Source organism: Cupressus sempervirens, chromosome 1, assembly GCF_028749045.1.
Source record: "Cupressus sempervirens isolate cs-2001-9-10 chromosome 1, ASM2874904v1, whole genome shotgun sequence".
In the NCBI taxonomy this organism is placed as follows: Eukaryota; Viridiplantae; Streptophyta; class Pinopsida; order Cupressales; family Cupressaceae; genus Cupressus; species Cupressus sempervirens.
The window spans coordinates 289,786,416-289,802,909 of NC_143118.1; the positions used below are offsets into that span (position 1 = coordinate 289,786,416).

General features: G+C 33.8%; 2 pseudogenes; both read right to left on the minus strand.

Annotated features, from left to right (window-relative positions):
* Positions 1 to 618: 618 nt before the first annotated feature.
* LOC149577234 (cellulose synthase-like protein H1) lies at positions 619 to 5,009 on the minus strand (annotated as a pseudogene).
* Positions 5,010 to 15,081: 10,072 nt separating this feature from the next.
* LOC149577235 (reticulon-like protein B8) lies at positions 15,082 to 16,273 on the minus strand (annotated as a pseudogene).
* Between the last annotated feature and the right edge of the window lie 221 nt (positions 16,274 to 16,494).

Genomic DNA, 16,494 nt, shown 5'->3' on the forward strand with positions numbered 1-16,494 from the left:
AAAAGGAAGATGGTTATTTATTTATAAAAAAATTCTTAAAAGCTATATGAGATTACTTCACAATTAACAAAATACTCAAAGAAAACAACTTATAATCTCAAATTTACATTTTAAATTATTGACATTTTATATATTGAAAGTAGAAAAATATTTTAGAATGGATATAGAAAAAGAAAAGAAGCTATTTATATTTTTAAATGAAAAATCATGTCAAGCATATCAAGAAATTCCTACAAGAGACCTACACAAGTGACACATAAAACAATATTGCATGTCTACTGTTGAGAAAGGAACTACAGAAATGTTCACAAAGGGGAACATGATAATCAATTGTAATTGCCACATACAACATACTTATCAAGTACCTAGAAACTATCCAACTTAAATTTGAATTATAAAAATTGTCATTTTCTAATTATTCTTATTTGAAGAATTCACTGGACCACAAATATATATTAAAAAATGGTACAGAACTGTAGACATATTGTTAACGGAAGAAGAGTTCCTCACTAGAAAGGATGAAAGATAAATCATACAGTGATAGAATAATATTTCCAAGAAGATTCATACAATTTAAATAAGTGAGATTGCCAAATAGGAAAAACACCCTTCACTGAATTAAGTCAATATAGCGACGTATATGAAAATAGCCAAAGCACAAGATTTCATGATAACACTCTAAGGAATGCCTCTCTTTCCCTTTCTAACCAATCCTTTCACAAACAACTAGATATTTATGACTACCCAAACACTGTACAAATAATTTGCAAACAACCTCTCTTTGATCTCACCAACATTGCCCACAATTAAAATAGTGTTCCAAGCAAGGCCTACTAAGTTTAATAATAATATTGTAGTTGGTATGATTAACAATGCAAAGGAATAAAATGTAAACTTGTCCTCATCACCATTCTCTTCTTCCTCTGACCCCTTTGGAGTCACAAAAAATATTGTCTTAGACAATCCCAACAACTTCACTATAACATCAAACAATGCAATAAACCATGAATATGTGCACACAATGAACCACATGAATTGGTTATTCCATCACTCTCTTATAGAACACCCAAGAAGAATGTACTGCACAAGTTGATATCCATAGACTGAAAGGAAGATTACTAGTGCAATTGGAAAAGAAACCTCTGTAATCTGCATTAGCAGTAAAGCTAGTGTTAAAAAATGAAAGTTATGGTATACAAATCTATAAATAAAAATGAGTTCATCTTTTTGATATAGTTTAAATAGAACATTCTAAGATTGGACTTGTTCGAGTGGTTCACCGCCCATCTTTATGATATAATTTAAGTAGTGCATTCTATGATTTGACTTGTTTGGGTGTTTCATCTGAAATCACATAGAATCATTTACTAATATGATTAAAGATGCACCAACTCAATGAATCAAATGGGTGGCTTAAACATCACACACTAAGAACTAATTGTTAAATAGTCAAAATTGACTTCCTTTTTCAAAACTTATCTTGTCCTAAAGATGATCTGAATCAAAACACTGAATATATTGTTCATGCCACAACCATATGATGAGACCAGTGGCTAATAAGTTAATAGTGTGTTTCAATTCATATAGATAAGATGATATTAATATAAAATAAAATTTAACTAACCTTTGGCAAGAATGATTTATAATATAGTAGACTCATGGCAGGAAGTAAGGCATAGTGAATTAATTGTATTGACCAGACAGCAATCTTGTTGCCTATATCTTTTGCTAAACAAGGGTATATGGACCAATGCTTATTGCACATCCCATGAAAACTGGTTCCTCTGGTTGGACACTAATGGAATGCCAACATAGACTATGAATCTTCATTCCTATCATAACATCCTCAACTATAGATCCATACATCTATCCCACTTGTAACCAGTCAAAAGTGAGTTAGCATCTATGCTATGGAATATTTTTATAGGTTGCATCAAATATCTAATATATAAGGTGATATGTAAATTTTTGTGTTTGGATTTAATTATGTTTTTTTTAGCATCAATGTTTTGGATCACGCTTCATGATCCATCATCAAGATGAGAGAATGCATTGAAAAGTGAAATATATAGAGCAAGCCAATTCAAAGGGAAATAAAAAGAAAAAGAGGATTGGTCTACATATTTCACTTTTACATTCTTGCTTTCTCATATCCTAATGATGAATTGTGGAGTGTGATCCAAAGAATTGATGCTAAAAAAACATACACAATCAAATCCAAAAACAAAAATTTACATCCCAAATGGATAGTGGACATCTGATAAGATATAAGATGATGGGAAATCTTTCAATAGGAATTATTTTTAAGAAAAAGAAAAAACAAGGTTGTGCATCTTCTACCACTTTGCCCCAAGCAATTTTTGTTTCATAGTTGCAACTAGCAACCTTCAAATCTTCCTCTATAACCAGGGAAGGAAGGGTATGGCTATTGCATGGAATGCCACTTAGTATAGCCTCAACTGCTTCAACTAGGGCATGGGATTCTCCAAATGCTTCCCCCATGCCTCAAACGAACAAGGTGATACAAAGTTTGGAATCTTTGCTTAGGCAACATCATACATGTTGTTGATTGAATTTTAAAGGGTTTATCAAAAATAAAAATAATCCTTTAATAAATCACTAACCACATCTCAACATGATTATTCCTCATGTTTCATTCTCTAAAAAATAGATTTTATTTGATAAAAGATAATAATGCATTATCAAACGAAGCTTCTTAAAAAATAATAAATTAAAACATGATCGAGTGCAATAAAATCTTAGTATAAAAGAAAGTCAAAAGAGGAGTCCTTATCATAATTGCCTCAAGCATCTACTAGAAGCTATATTTGACGTGCACCTGAAAACAAAGTGGTGTACAACTATAAAAGTAACTTCTAGAAAGCTTGCTTCAAATAGGATTGAAATTACAATTTATTATTTTTTAATTAGGTTCTGGGAGTTTTCCAAAGGACTCGGGCCACAGATTTACAATGTTGTTAGTCCACAAGAAACAATCAATAACAATAAAAAAATTAGCAAAGATATCAAGATTATACCTAAATATAAAAACAATTTAAAAATTATTGTTAATATACAATACTATTATGAACATTAAGCTTTTAAAAGACATTTAGTAATACATGTATCATTATTTCATGTGAAATATTTGAATTTGGTAAAACAACATGTCATATACTAAACTTCAATCTCTAAACCAATTTAATGCCAAATATTTTCTATTACCTTGTCTTTGTCTTTCATTTCCTTTCTTGTGATGTTGATAAATCTCAGGTGGCAACCCATACAAGACTTTTCTTTTATGAAATTAGTTGGTTTCTCCATAAAGAGGGCCTTGGAGTGCATTTGATCTCTTCCCAATAGTCTACATACACCCAATGTCTCCATTGTTATATTTATAATCATATAATAACTTAACCAATAATGATATAGAGCTCTTGAATAATAAGTTCTAAAAAGATAGTAAATTATTTGTTACTTCTATGAGTATTTTCAACCGATTTCCAAAGGCATCATCCTCAATATTTCCATGGAACACTTGAGGGAATTGAACAAAACCACATTCTTTCTCTGATTTACATTCAAGGAAAAAAAATACAATGCATTTTATAAAGCTCTACAATCACTGACATGTATATCATTGTCTAGATTTAGTGTGAAAGGAGCACTTGTCATCAACGTTAAGACTCTTGCCTAAAAAAACACCACATCCAATTAGCAAAAATCATGTTAAGAAATAGTATATATTTTCAATAATATTAAAACCTATCATAGTTGATAATACAATATTATATATTTCATGTTATTCTTCATAGTTGACATTACTATTAAAAATTCCAAACAATTATTCAAAAAAAAATTCAATCACATTTTATACCAGAAACTTTGTAAATAAGTTCTAGAAAGATAAATAAAGAAAATCTACTAATCATGATGTTCATGGTGTCAACCTTATAATGATGGCTGCCCTTGGGGCATTTCTCTCTAGCAACATATATCAGGTGGGGCAGAGCATCAACTTTCTTGTCATGAACCATTTTGTTTTCATTAATAACCTATACATATAAAGAATTAATAATGTGAGGCATTCATCCTCTGGAGAAGCTCTTACTATCTTCATTAAAGTTTATACTGCAAAAACATAATAAAAAATGATTTTAACTTCATCATCTCCCTATTGCTTGTACTATACTTGTATGGTTTCTAACATCCAAACTTCTATACACAAAACCATCAACACTATGATGAGAAGTAAAATTAGGTGGAAATTATTTTTCTTCCAATTTTCTACTTATCCTTTTCTTGAAACCTTCATACTCATCCTACAAAATACCATTTAACAATGTTAAGGAGGTGTGATGATTTAATAACATAGGAACTATTGATTTATGTATTTCAATCACATCATCATCACCTTCATATCTTTCCATTGTAGGACAAAATCAAGATTAGATGACTCAATTTCTTTGGAGAAATACATAAAGGGTGGCATGTTCTTTATTTTGAACTTTTTGTAGAATGGTAGCCATTTTTGGCAAAGCTCAAAGTTTCTAGAAGAGAATAGATAGTGATGGGAGATGCACCATCATGTAAGATATAACAAGAAATTTTTTCTACTGGGTAATAAAGTGCAAGAAAAAAAAGAACTGTATTGGCTATTATCAATGCAAGTTCCTTGAATGGATCTGTTGTAGTGATGATAGCATCCACAGCAGGAAGCTTGGAGCAGATTCTCCACTATATCTACAAGATAAGAACGTAACACAAAACCCAAGTTTTTGTAGTGTTTCAAAGATGAATAAACATATAAGACCTTCACTCATAGAGAAATAAACATATAAGACCTCCACTTTTTATGATAATAAAATAAATGTGTAAATGAACAACATTTATTTCTACCTCTCTGCAAGCCTCTCTGGGTATGTATTATACCGAACAAACTTCCATGCTATGTTGTGATAGAGCATCCACATGAAAGTAAACCAAATCTCACATGCAAAAGCTATCATCCAAAAATTCTAAGAAAATGTAGAAAAATTTTTGGCTCTCAAAGTCGTGAGGAAAGGGAAGGAGATAATCAATGATCTCATAATTCACATAGAACAATGAGGAAGATGAAAAACATTTGAAGAATGGAATTGAAGTTTAGAGACAAATCAAGATAATTCCTTGAGGGATGGTAGGATGAATCAATCCACCCTCATGCTCAAATTCTGCCCCATGAAGCAGAGGATGGAGGAAGAAAAGGGAGATGCTTTGAGAGATCAAAAGATAAAAGCATGCCTTCAGTTCACTGTAAAAACAAGTTGATCTTTTTGTAGGAGGTATAAAATGATTAAATAAATTTTTTTAACTAGCTTAAATAGGTCAAGTTGTCCTTTATAGGGACACATTGTCAAGGTATTCATTGCCTATATTAAGGACACATGAATTCAGTTTAACATTTAAAAAAAAAAGATGTTTTAACTCTATTAGTTAGCAGTGACTTCTCTTGTTAGCAGTTATTTCTCTTCATCTAAGGTGAAGTTCTCCTCCCAAAATTCTAGTGAACTCATCCAAAAAGAGCAATAATCTATCATAAGGTGAAGTGAAATATCTAAAGGGTGGGGGGAGGGGTATTTTTCAGGAAGGGTCAATTTAGACAACAACAAGCAGGTCTTTTCAAAAATTAGAGATAAGGAAGGCAAGAAAATGAAAATCTGGGTATGTTATATTGTAGAATTCATTGGTTTTCCAGATTTAGTAAAGTTTCATTTCAAATTTTGTAAGATGGAAATATGGGATCACTAGAATAGATTTCATTTTGAGTTCTAGTTTTCCTTTGGAAACTACTTAGACATCTTAGATCTAAGGAATCTAGGAAGTTATAGATAGAATTGTAATCCACTTAGGCATTTGGAAAGAGATAAGTAGACCTATGGTCAAGGCAAAGTTTTTGATGCTATAGATATCAAGTTAAATGTGGAGTTTGAGAAGGCTGAAATGGAACAGTTGGTAGGGATAGGGTTGTGGTGCTCCCATCCAGATCCAGCTGCAAGACTCAGAATGAGGCAAGTGGTAAAGTTGTTCAAGCTAGAAGACCAAGTACCTAATCTTCCTCTAGAGATTCATACCTATACCATAGAGTATCATCCCATCATTCTAGACCTACAATGAATGAAATTGATTAATTAATGAAGGTATGTTAGTTTGAGCTTCACTTGGTTTTAAACAAGAATACTTTAATATTCTCTACTTAAGAAGGACAACCACATGAAGGTGGAAGTGAATTTGGCCTCAACCCCCTCCCTCTAAAATAAATCTAAATTCCCCATTAACATCTAATTACATAATTCATTCATTCATTTATGAACTATAACATTCAATCAATACAATCACATAACATTCATTAATATGATATAAAATTCATTAATATGCAATACTAATCAAGACTTCATTAACACACAAAAATATCATTAACATGATAGAAAATTAATATTAATACACACCATTCAGAGATAATTACTTAAAACAACGCTCTTTTACTATCCAACAAATTTTATCAAGAAGCATGATCGTCCAACAATTATTATTGCTGAGGGGATAACCAAACAGATCATCAATTACCAAACAAATCTTTAATAAATGGTAATGTTAATCATGAAATATCAATTAGCAAGCATGTCAAGATTATTACCTTATGTATTGCTCAAATGATCATCATAATCACCCATCAATTATAACCATTACAAGAGGTATTGATTAGGAAGATTGAACATCAAAGGAAAAAATTTGTCACACCATTCAAGTGTTCCCATGTTCACATGTTCACATCAAACAACATAAATGCAACCATAGTTGTGTGTGTGTACATATGTATGTAGTTTCCTATCAAAAAATATACAATCACATTATCAACAATCAACATGATATTGTCTTTATCACCACCTATGGAAGAATAATCAAATAATGACAAGTGAAGTGAATAAACTAATTAGTAGCAATTATTCATAACTATGCAAAGACAATGATTAACCATTAAATGCTCATTTCTAAAAAAGAAAGGTGCTATCCCAAACTATGGATGCAAGTATCCAATAACAATTAGATCTATTATAAGAATAAATTCCGTTCTCAAAGACAATGTCGAGTATTTCTTATCAGCTATTTATCCTTATCAAATTTCTCAAGGGAGTACTTGCCTTTCGAAAATCGATTTGAAAATACAAAAGGAAAGTAATCATGAAGAGCACACTATCTTGTATATTTCCAAAGACAAGGTAGACATAACAATATCATTACTATAAGAAATATTTATGACAATTGCATACGTATAAGGTACATATCAGAATTAGCAATATCATCGCTATAAGTGATGTTGGAGACAAGTACAAATAAGAACCAATTGTATCACTGCTATAAGTGATAAAAGTAGACTTCAACATATTATTGACATATCAGAGTTGGCTATCAACACATTGAGAAGTCTTGTAATATATCTTATATTGATTTATTAGAAACAAATAGCAGCAATTGGAAGGAGACTTCAAACAATTCATATTGTTATAATAGAAGTGCATATCTAATATATAGTAGAGATCATCTTGGCATAAATCTCATCAATATATCTTGTATCTAGTTGTGATACTCTATTTTATTGATAAGTAATATATCTTATAGCATCATATTATAAGCAGTATCAATTGTAAATCATAATCTTTCATTCTTATATTAATTGGTGTCAATTACCATCATTACAAGTCTTGTAAAGGACTTTTAGAGTCTTCTTGGAAGGAAGTCTCACCAATTTTTGTGAGTTAGTTTTCCCTAATTCCTAAGAATTAATATAAGGGGATATTACAAGATTGATTTCCTTGTCACTAGGTTGTCACTCAATCATTGGGAAAAAGATGTAAATCCAATCCATTGGTTTGTGGTCATATGTTCAATCTAAGATTGGTGTCTCCTATTGGTTGTTTGCTAATTATTGAGTGATTTTTTATTATTGTGCGGCTGGTTATCCCATGATTTTTCCCATCTTGGGTTTTCACATAAGTTTACCACTCTTGTGTACTTGTGAAAGATTTCATATTGTGTATTTGAAATGTCCCTTTTCTGATTTTATATGATATTCCCAACCTCTAATCATATTTTCAAGATCAAACAACTAATATCACAAAGATCCACCAAATTTCTCAAGAAACCCCAAATCGGGTATGCCAGAAATTGTGCCAAAAACTTCACAGCTTCACCTATTATTAATAAATCTGAAAGTGGACATTTTTACAGAAATTTCAGCAGCATAAAAGCCTACAAAATGACATTTCCAGATCCGTATAGCCTTTACACAACAGTTCTCAAATGTAGGACAAAAACTATGCTCATCGGGCTCCCGAAATTAACACAAAAATGCTCGAAAACACCACAAAAACAATAATAATCTATCTCAAAAGTTTAATCACATCCAAATAAATATATTCAGCTCTATTTTTAACACCTTAAAGTCTAAAATACAGCAGCAACCCAAACTGATATGAAATACTCAACTGAAAACACCAAACTCATACAAAAAGCACACTCGAAAACTCACAAATCTGCACTGTTCAGCACAAAGGCAAACTCTGTATGAGCATGCACATGGAATGGATTCAAACTCTCATCCTTAGCCTTCTTGGAAACCTACAAACTCCTGTTCTTGGGTCTCCCTGGAAACCTGCAAACTCCCATTCTTGGGTCTCCTTCTCCACAAGTTTGGCAACCTCTGAAGAATAACAAAGAATGAGCAAAAATCAAGTTCTGGCCTCTGCCCAAAATGCTTCCAAACCCCTTAAAAGAGGGCATAACTGTAACTCACATCCAAGAGAGGTTAATGAAACATATTTTAATAATAATTTTCATTTATTAGTCCAACGGTTTCCAAAGATTAACCCCCTTTTTCCGAAACTTCACTTTCTTGGGCCTGCCTGCCTTAGCAAAGATTATTATTTTTTAATTATTTGAAAAGGGGACATGACAAGTCCTCCCCTCCCAAACATTGCGTATCCTCAAGCAATGGCTGAACAATAAACCAATCAATCCACCTGGATCCCAAATGTAGTCATGAACTATACTACTACCAATTAACACAGGCTCCTGCAATATCCTCTGCAATATGACCAAGAGGAATCCATAATCAAACTGACAATTATAGCTCAACCAAACTCCAAAATCACAACTTCCACAGTTAGAAACCCACGAGACACAAACTCTTAGAACATCAAAACCCAAGTAAAGTGGACTAATCAAACCACCAACACAGTAAATACCACCAACGCATCCCACTGGCCTATACGGAATGTACAATCCAACTCTACAACAATGGTGAATGCTCTCGAATGAAACTGTACCAAGTATGGAGAATCCACACACTATACAACTCCTGTAGTCAACACAACTCTGCAAATCATCGGCCACTGTCTCATAACCATAACTCCCATGCACCCCTGATAGTAAAAAACCATCACAAGATAAACAGCAAGAAATGGAACCCAAACCAAATTTTCCTGCCATCAACTCCTCAACACAAGGATCAAATGCTAACTGATGTACATACCCTGCAATATAATGTTGATAATAAAAACCAACCTTAGTCAACAACTCACCATGAACAAGTGATACAACCCACTGTGATTGATCACCAGCTAAGTCAGGAGATGTCATAGCCAAAGGAGTAGAATCAATAACAACACCCGCTGAAGCATCACTCCAAAACTCCTGCTCTAAGTCATGTATTATCAAGCTATCAACTGCAGAACCTATCGCCATGTTGTGCCCATCACAACTCTCATCCCGAGGCATCAAACTATCCCATAACTGACGATAAGCACCAGGAACCAAAGTACATCTATGTATCATCATCTCATCAACATGGTCATCAAAGGTAAATTGATGAGCATACCTCACAGTGTAATGCTGATAGAATGCGCCAATCTCAGTCAATGGCTCAGACTGTAATCCAGATGAAACTAACTGCAATTTATCATTAACCATGTTGGAACTGACTACTACCTCCGAAGATATCACCAAGGGAGTAGTATTACTAGCAGGAACCATGCCAACTGTCGACTCACCAACATCACACATGGTCTTTGGTACATCATCTCTAGTCTTCGTGCCATTAGTGCTAGAGGTCACCACCATGTCAGGCATACCACAAAAATCTGCTACAGCACCCAACTCAACTAAACCTGACTCTAGTGGGAATGAACCTGATATGCCAATGTTAGTATCAAGGATGGATGCATCCCCATCTCCACTGTCTCTGACAATCTTGGCCATGGACATCCTCAGATCACCAAACACCACAGCTTGTGATTGTATAGAATCAGGTAAAGACTGTAGTCACTCTAACTCCATGGTCACCTTAGTCAAATGAAACTGTGACTCCTTGAAAGCCAACTGTGTACTCTCAAGAATCTCAGAAGTCACCTCAAGCTGCTTAGTAAGCTCACTCACCTCATCTTCCTTGGCCAACAATGCATCATATGCTATACTGCCCCACTCCATAAGATAATCTCTGTTGGCTACCAACTGCATATAATTCTGTCTCAAAATCCGAATAGCCTCCCATAAAGAGTGGAACTCTGTCAAGGAAAGATAACTGCCTCCCTGCTCATCCCTAGTAGGAGAACCCCATCCATAAACTGCTAACAATTGACGAGCAGCATCGAAATGCTAGCAAGTGATAGCAATGTCTCGGTCACTAACTCTCAACTGATTAGATACATGATGGCATTGGCTTGACTGTCTCCTACAAACCTCCTATGATGCACTGTCTAAAGGAGTATCCTCAAAGTTACTAGTCTCTAGAGTATTACCATCCATATCCTGTGAATCAAATCTAAATCTCATATCAACATACGGAGTATCAAAAACATTAGCATTGTTGTCCAACTCCTCTATACCCAAGGAAACTAAGTCTTCAAAACTGCCCACTGCATCCTCCTAGATGTCATCAATGCCAATATGATCCTGGGACTCATCTATACACACTGCCAAATATGAAATATCATCAACACATTCCAGCAAGTATGGTTGACTGGATATATGAAAAAAGCCCAACATCAGTGTATAAAAACTAATACCAACATCAGACAAGATACTGGCACAAGAAAAGACAACACCGTGTAATCTGCTAATCAAATCCATGATAGCACCCAAACAAACACTGCTACCAAAAAGTGTTAAAGATCTCCAGTCAACTGAATCCCAAACGCCAATATAACAATCTTGAGTCCATATCCGTAAACTAGAATCAACTGGTAACTCAAGCAAACTCCTCACCTGAGTAATATGACCAATACCAACTAACCCCACATACCTGTCATGATGAGATAATGAAGTCACAATACTATCTTTGTTCACCTTCAGCTGGCTGGACAAATCATGTGAAGTACTACCAGCCTCAACCTCATGTGATGAAGCATCTAACTGTGCTTGGTACTCTTTCTCAGCAAATTCATGAATGCTCAATGTCTGCTCATCTCTACCAGGTATCTCACCATCCTGCACAACAACATCCTCATAATCATCATCTGAACCCACTACACTGTAGTCACTGCCTGTTGTAACTATACCATCTTGAATACCTGTGGCATCACCCTTTGACGACTTGTAAACAATTGTCTCAATTTGAGTATCAAGTTGACCATTACTATCAATCTGTGTAATATCCTTTCCCACCACCTCTTGTGGCAGAGTAGAATCTGAGACCTCTACCTAGCTATCAGCTAGTTTCTCAAACTCCTCATGCAAGTTCTTGGGAATTGTGTCATTTGTCCTGTGAGAAAATCTGCCAAATAGAAATCCAGTCAACTTATCCACCTTAGTTGGGTCGGACAACATGTCATTCATTATATGGTGGTGTTCAACCAACTGTTTAGACATGTCATGGCTTATTTTCATAAGTTTATCTCGAATGTCTAAATAACCATCCTTTCTACTGTTTTAACTCTGGATATCAATTGTCCAAGATCGTGTCCTCTGAGACTCTGTACAATACCTGTCCATTCTGGATAAGTAGAGTGTAACCCCAATAGGATATAACTTCTTCAAACACCAAGAACTAACATGCAAATTATTAGAAGTAGCATGCAACCATAGATTTTGACATGCAACTGATTAGAAGCAACATGCAACCACCAAATTCACCAAGAACTAACATGCAAATGATTAGAAGTAGCATGCAACCATAAATTTGGACATGCAACTGATTAGAAGCAACATACAATCATAAATTATGACATGCAAGATCTGGGTAGTTGTCAAAATTGACATGCAAGATCTGGGTAGTTGTCAAAACTGACACGCAAGATCTGGGTAGTTGTCAAAACTGACATGCAAACTTCTACAACCACCAAATTCACCAAGAAATAACATGCAAATTATTAGAAGTAGAATGCAACCATAAATTTTGACATGTAGCTAATTAGAATCAACATGCAACCATAAATTATGACATGCAAGATTTGGGTAGTTCTCAAAACTGAAATGCAAGATCTGGGTAGTTGTCAAAACTGACATGCAAGCTTCTACAAACCCTCAGGCTGACAAGATCATGGCTCTGATACCACTTAAATGTCCCTTTTCTGATTTTATATGATATTCCCAACCTCTAATCATATTTTCAAGATCAAACAACTAATATCACAAAGATCCACCAAATTTCTCAAGAAACCCCAAATCGGGTATGCCAGAAATTGTGCCAAAAGCTTCACAGCTTCACCTATTATTAATAAATCTGAAAGTGGACATTTTTATAGAAATTTCAGCAGCATAACAGCCTACAAAATGAAATTTCCAGATCCGTATAGCCTTTACACAACATTTCTCAAATGTAGGACAAAAACTATGCTCATCGGGCTCCCGAAATTAACACAAAAATGCCCGAAAACACCACAAAAACACTAATAATCTATCTCAAAAGTTTAATCACGTCCCAATACATATATTCAGCTCTATTTTAACACCTTAAAGTCTGAAATACAGCAGCAACCCAAATTGATATGAAATACTCAACTGAAAACACCAAACTCATACAAAAAACTCACTCGAAAACCCACAAATCTGCACTGTTCAGCACAAAGGCAAACTCTGTATGAGCATGCACATGGAATGGCTTCAAACTCCCATCCTTAGCCTTCTTGGAAACCTGCAAACTCCCATTCTTGGGTCTCCCTGGAAACCTGCAAACTCCCGTTCTTGGGTCTCCTTCTCCACAGGTTTGGCAGCCTCTAAAGAATAACAAAGAATGAGCAAAAATCAAGTTCTGGCCTCTGCCCAAAATGCCTCCAAACCCCTTAAAAGAGGGCATAACTGTAACTCACGTCCAAGAGAGGTTAATGAAACATATTTTAATAATAATTTTCATTTATTAGTCCAACGGTTTCCAAAGATTAACCCCCTTTTTCCGAAACTTCATTTTCTTGGGCCTGCCTGCCTTAGCAAAGATTATTATTTTTTAATTATTTGAAAAGGGGACATGACAGTATTTGTTATATTTTATGAATAATAGCTATATTAAAGTTAAATTAAGTTTAAAATTTCATATATTGCTTCACCCCTTGTCTCCCTTATAGTCGGTATTAGTGTAGGTTCCTTTGAAAAGGTTTTAGAAACTTAAATTAGATCTATGATAGCACATGATTTTCTTATTTGGTGATGTTGATTGCCCATTCGCCAACATGCTCTTGCACTAGACATGTCGGGTAGCTAAAATATTCCATGAGTTGGGAGAATCAAGAATATTTGGAGGTGTATGTGATGGTAATCTCATGTTTTTTTTTAATATAATTTTACTCCTTGTCCATGGAAACTCTTCCACTCTTTTGTCCTTGAACAATCTCAAGGACACTATATATAATATCTGTGTTTTTTTTTTTTTGTGTATATATATATATATGGTAGGGGAATTTGTTTGAATAATTTTTTTTAGTATAAAAATATTTATGCATTCATTACCCTGTGTTAAGGGGAAGACTTTTGGTAAATTTACAGAGAGGAGACTAGTATGCATTCCCTTGTCATCATTAGGGAGGGGTTAATTTCGTTATAGTATGAAGTGTCCATTTCTTGTGAGCAAAAAGAAATTTAATTCTCATACATCTATATGCACACCATTGTGGTGTGGTAGGAAAACTCTTTTCTTTTGTTATGGCTGGTTGATTTCTTTTTTGATATTGGACTTTGCTTTGTGTATGAGCAAGTGCATGAGGACTTGCAAAACAAATCGCTTGGATAAGTTCGAGAAGGTTTTATTGTTTTTTTGTATTAATACCATAGTGTTGAGCAAGTGGTTTTGCTTGACCCAATAGATTGGAAACTTGCTCCATCCTAACTTTAGTGATATCCATTGTAAGCCAAAATATCTTGATCAAGTCTTCCCTCTATTGTTGTTGAGGTAGAAACTCAATTTGTAGCTCACTGATTCTTCACACCATTCAAATAATTGATAATTTTGTAGGTTTTATTGATATCACTAAGATCATTCTTGATCTACTCATATTGTATTTGAAAATTGGCTACTACATGGCTTGCCACTATAGACAATATTTGTAGAAGATATTAATTTCCTCCATACATGTTTCAATCTAACTGATAGCAAGGACCATACCTATAATACAATGTTATACTTCTTATCTATTTCCTTCTAAACACACTGATAATAAATGTCATATTGTAACAACTATTTCTCAATATCTAAAACCAAATCACTAAACTACACTCCACAAATATGAGATACCACTACATCATTATTAATCATATGATCAACAACCAATAACAAGGGGTTAGGAGGGCATTTTATATTTCTTCTCATTTTAACCATGAAATTTTTGTAATTATTATGACACTCCACAAGGTTCCATTTTTTAGTGATATCCCAATCTAAGGACTTAAGAGAACAACCATGACTAAAAGGATGCAAAATCATCATATTTTCCTTGATTTTATGGACAAGGGCCTGAAAAACACCACTACATCTTTCTATATTTCAAAAGCATGTGGTTTTTCTATTTCCAGATAGACCAACTACCAATCCAACTCAAAACAAATGAAATAAACTATTCATAATGATGCAAAAAGAAACTCAGGGATAACTCTTAATAAATTACATATGTAAAATATTGTTAAAATGTTGCAATAACTGCTAATTATAGTAGCGATAAAAAAACCTCCTACAACCCGCAGAGTTTAAAAATTGTATTTTGGAATCCATAAGACTCAAATTTTAAAAGATGAATATGATATAAGATTGTAGGAAAGAATATTATATATATGAAAAGAAAAATACCACAAGGAATGTCTTGACATCTTTCCCTACTACAACATCTTGTAGAAAGCTTAAGAACCAATCAATTTCATTTCTAATAGTAACAACAACATCAATAAAGATATTCTCTAGAATAGAAATTCGGGGAACACTTGGAGTAGGCCTGAAAAGAAATAAATATGAAGCTTAAATGGTTTTTAAAGCACAAAACCCATTAAAGATAGACTATGTTGTGAGCCACTACATAGAAAAATTAGCCTAACCTATAATATAATATGAAAACAAGTCTAACTTGTTAAAGATAAATATAACATTCGACCAGAGAAATAAGATTGTCATACAAAATACAAGGCTGATGCAAATCAATGTCAACAAGTGGTACTCCATCCACTCTAAAAGAAGCCATATGAATGTGGCACTGGCAAGAATTCTCAAAGAAATTTGCTTGCTTCTTCATAATAAGGCATCGACAACTATATACAAAATCAAACATTGAGGAAAAATAGCTTAATTAAAATTTTAGTTTTATTGTTTGGGACAACAAATGCCCCTGCCCCTGCCCCTATTTCAACTGAGCGATTTTTTGCAACTATACAACAACCCTTATTTTGAATTATTGTATAGAAACTTTTAGTGTAAAGTTATTTGGTATCTAAATTTTTACAATCTATAGAAAAATAATGAAATTCTTAAAATCTAGATTAACTCAGGTGCTTTGTTTCTAAATTGAAAAATAATAAACTTCCCCCTATAAAAGTACACCATTGATGAAAATTTTAACAATAGGGCTTTAGAAAAAGATTTCTTCTTACATTTGCCTCTAGTGAGCAGATGATGAATGGGTTTCTGGCATCCAAAGAGTCGATTACCTGACTCAAAAATTGATGATTTTTTACTCCTTCCAAATAATGTCTTTGAGCTTTGTTTGGGAATGCTCCTCCCAAAAAAATGACTGACAGGAGAAATGAGCTTTGTTTGCTTGTCCATATAACAAAGTTCTAAAAATAGTTGGAACATTCACAACCACAAACTCACATGCACTCGCATTGAATAAACCTTTACTAATGTCCTCCAGCTTTGAGATATTTATTGGGCTATACCAAAATGGGACTTCTAGAGATTTAGCAAACTCTGTAAGTCTTCTTCTATTGTCTTCTAGGTTATCAGAATTCACACCAACAGATGTGATCTTGAAATGCTTAACTGCA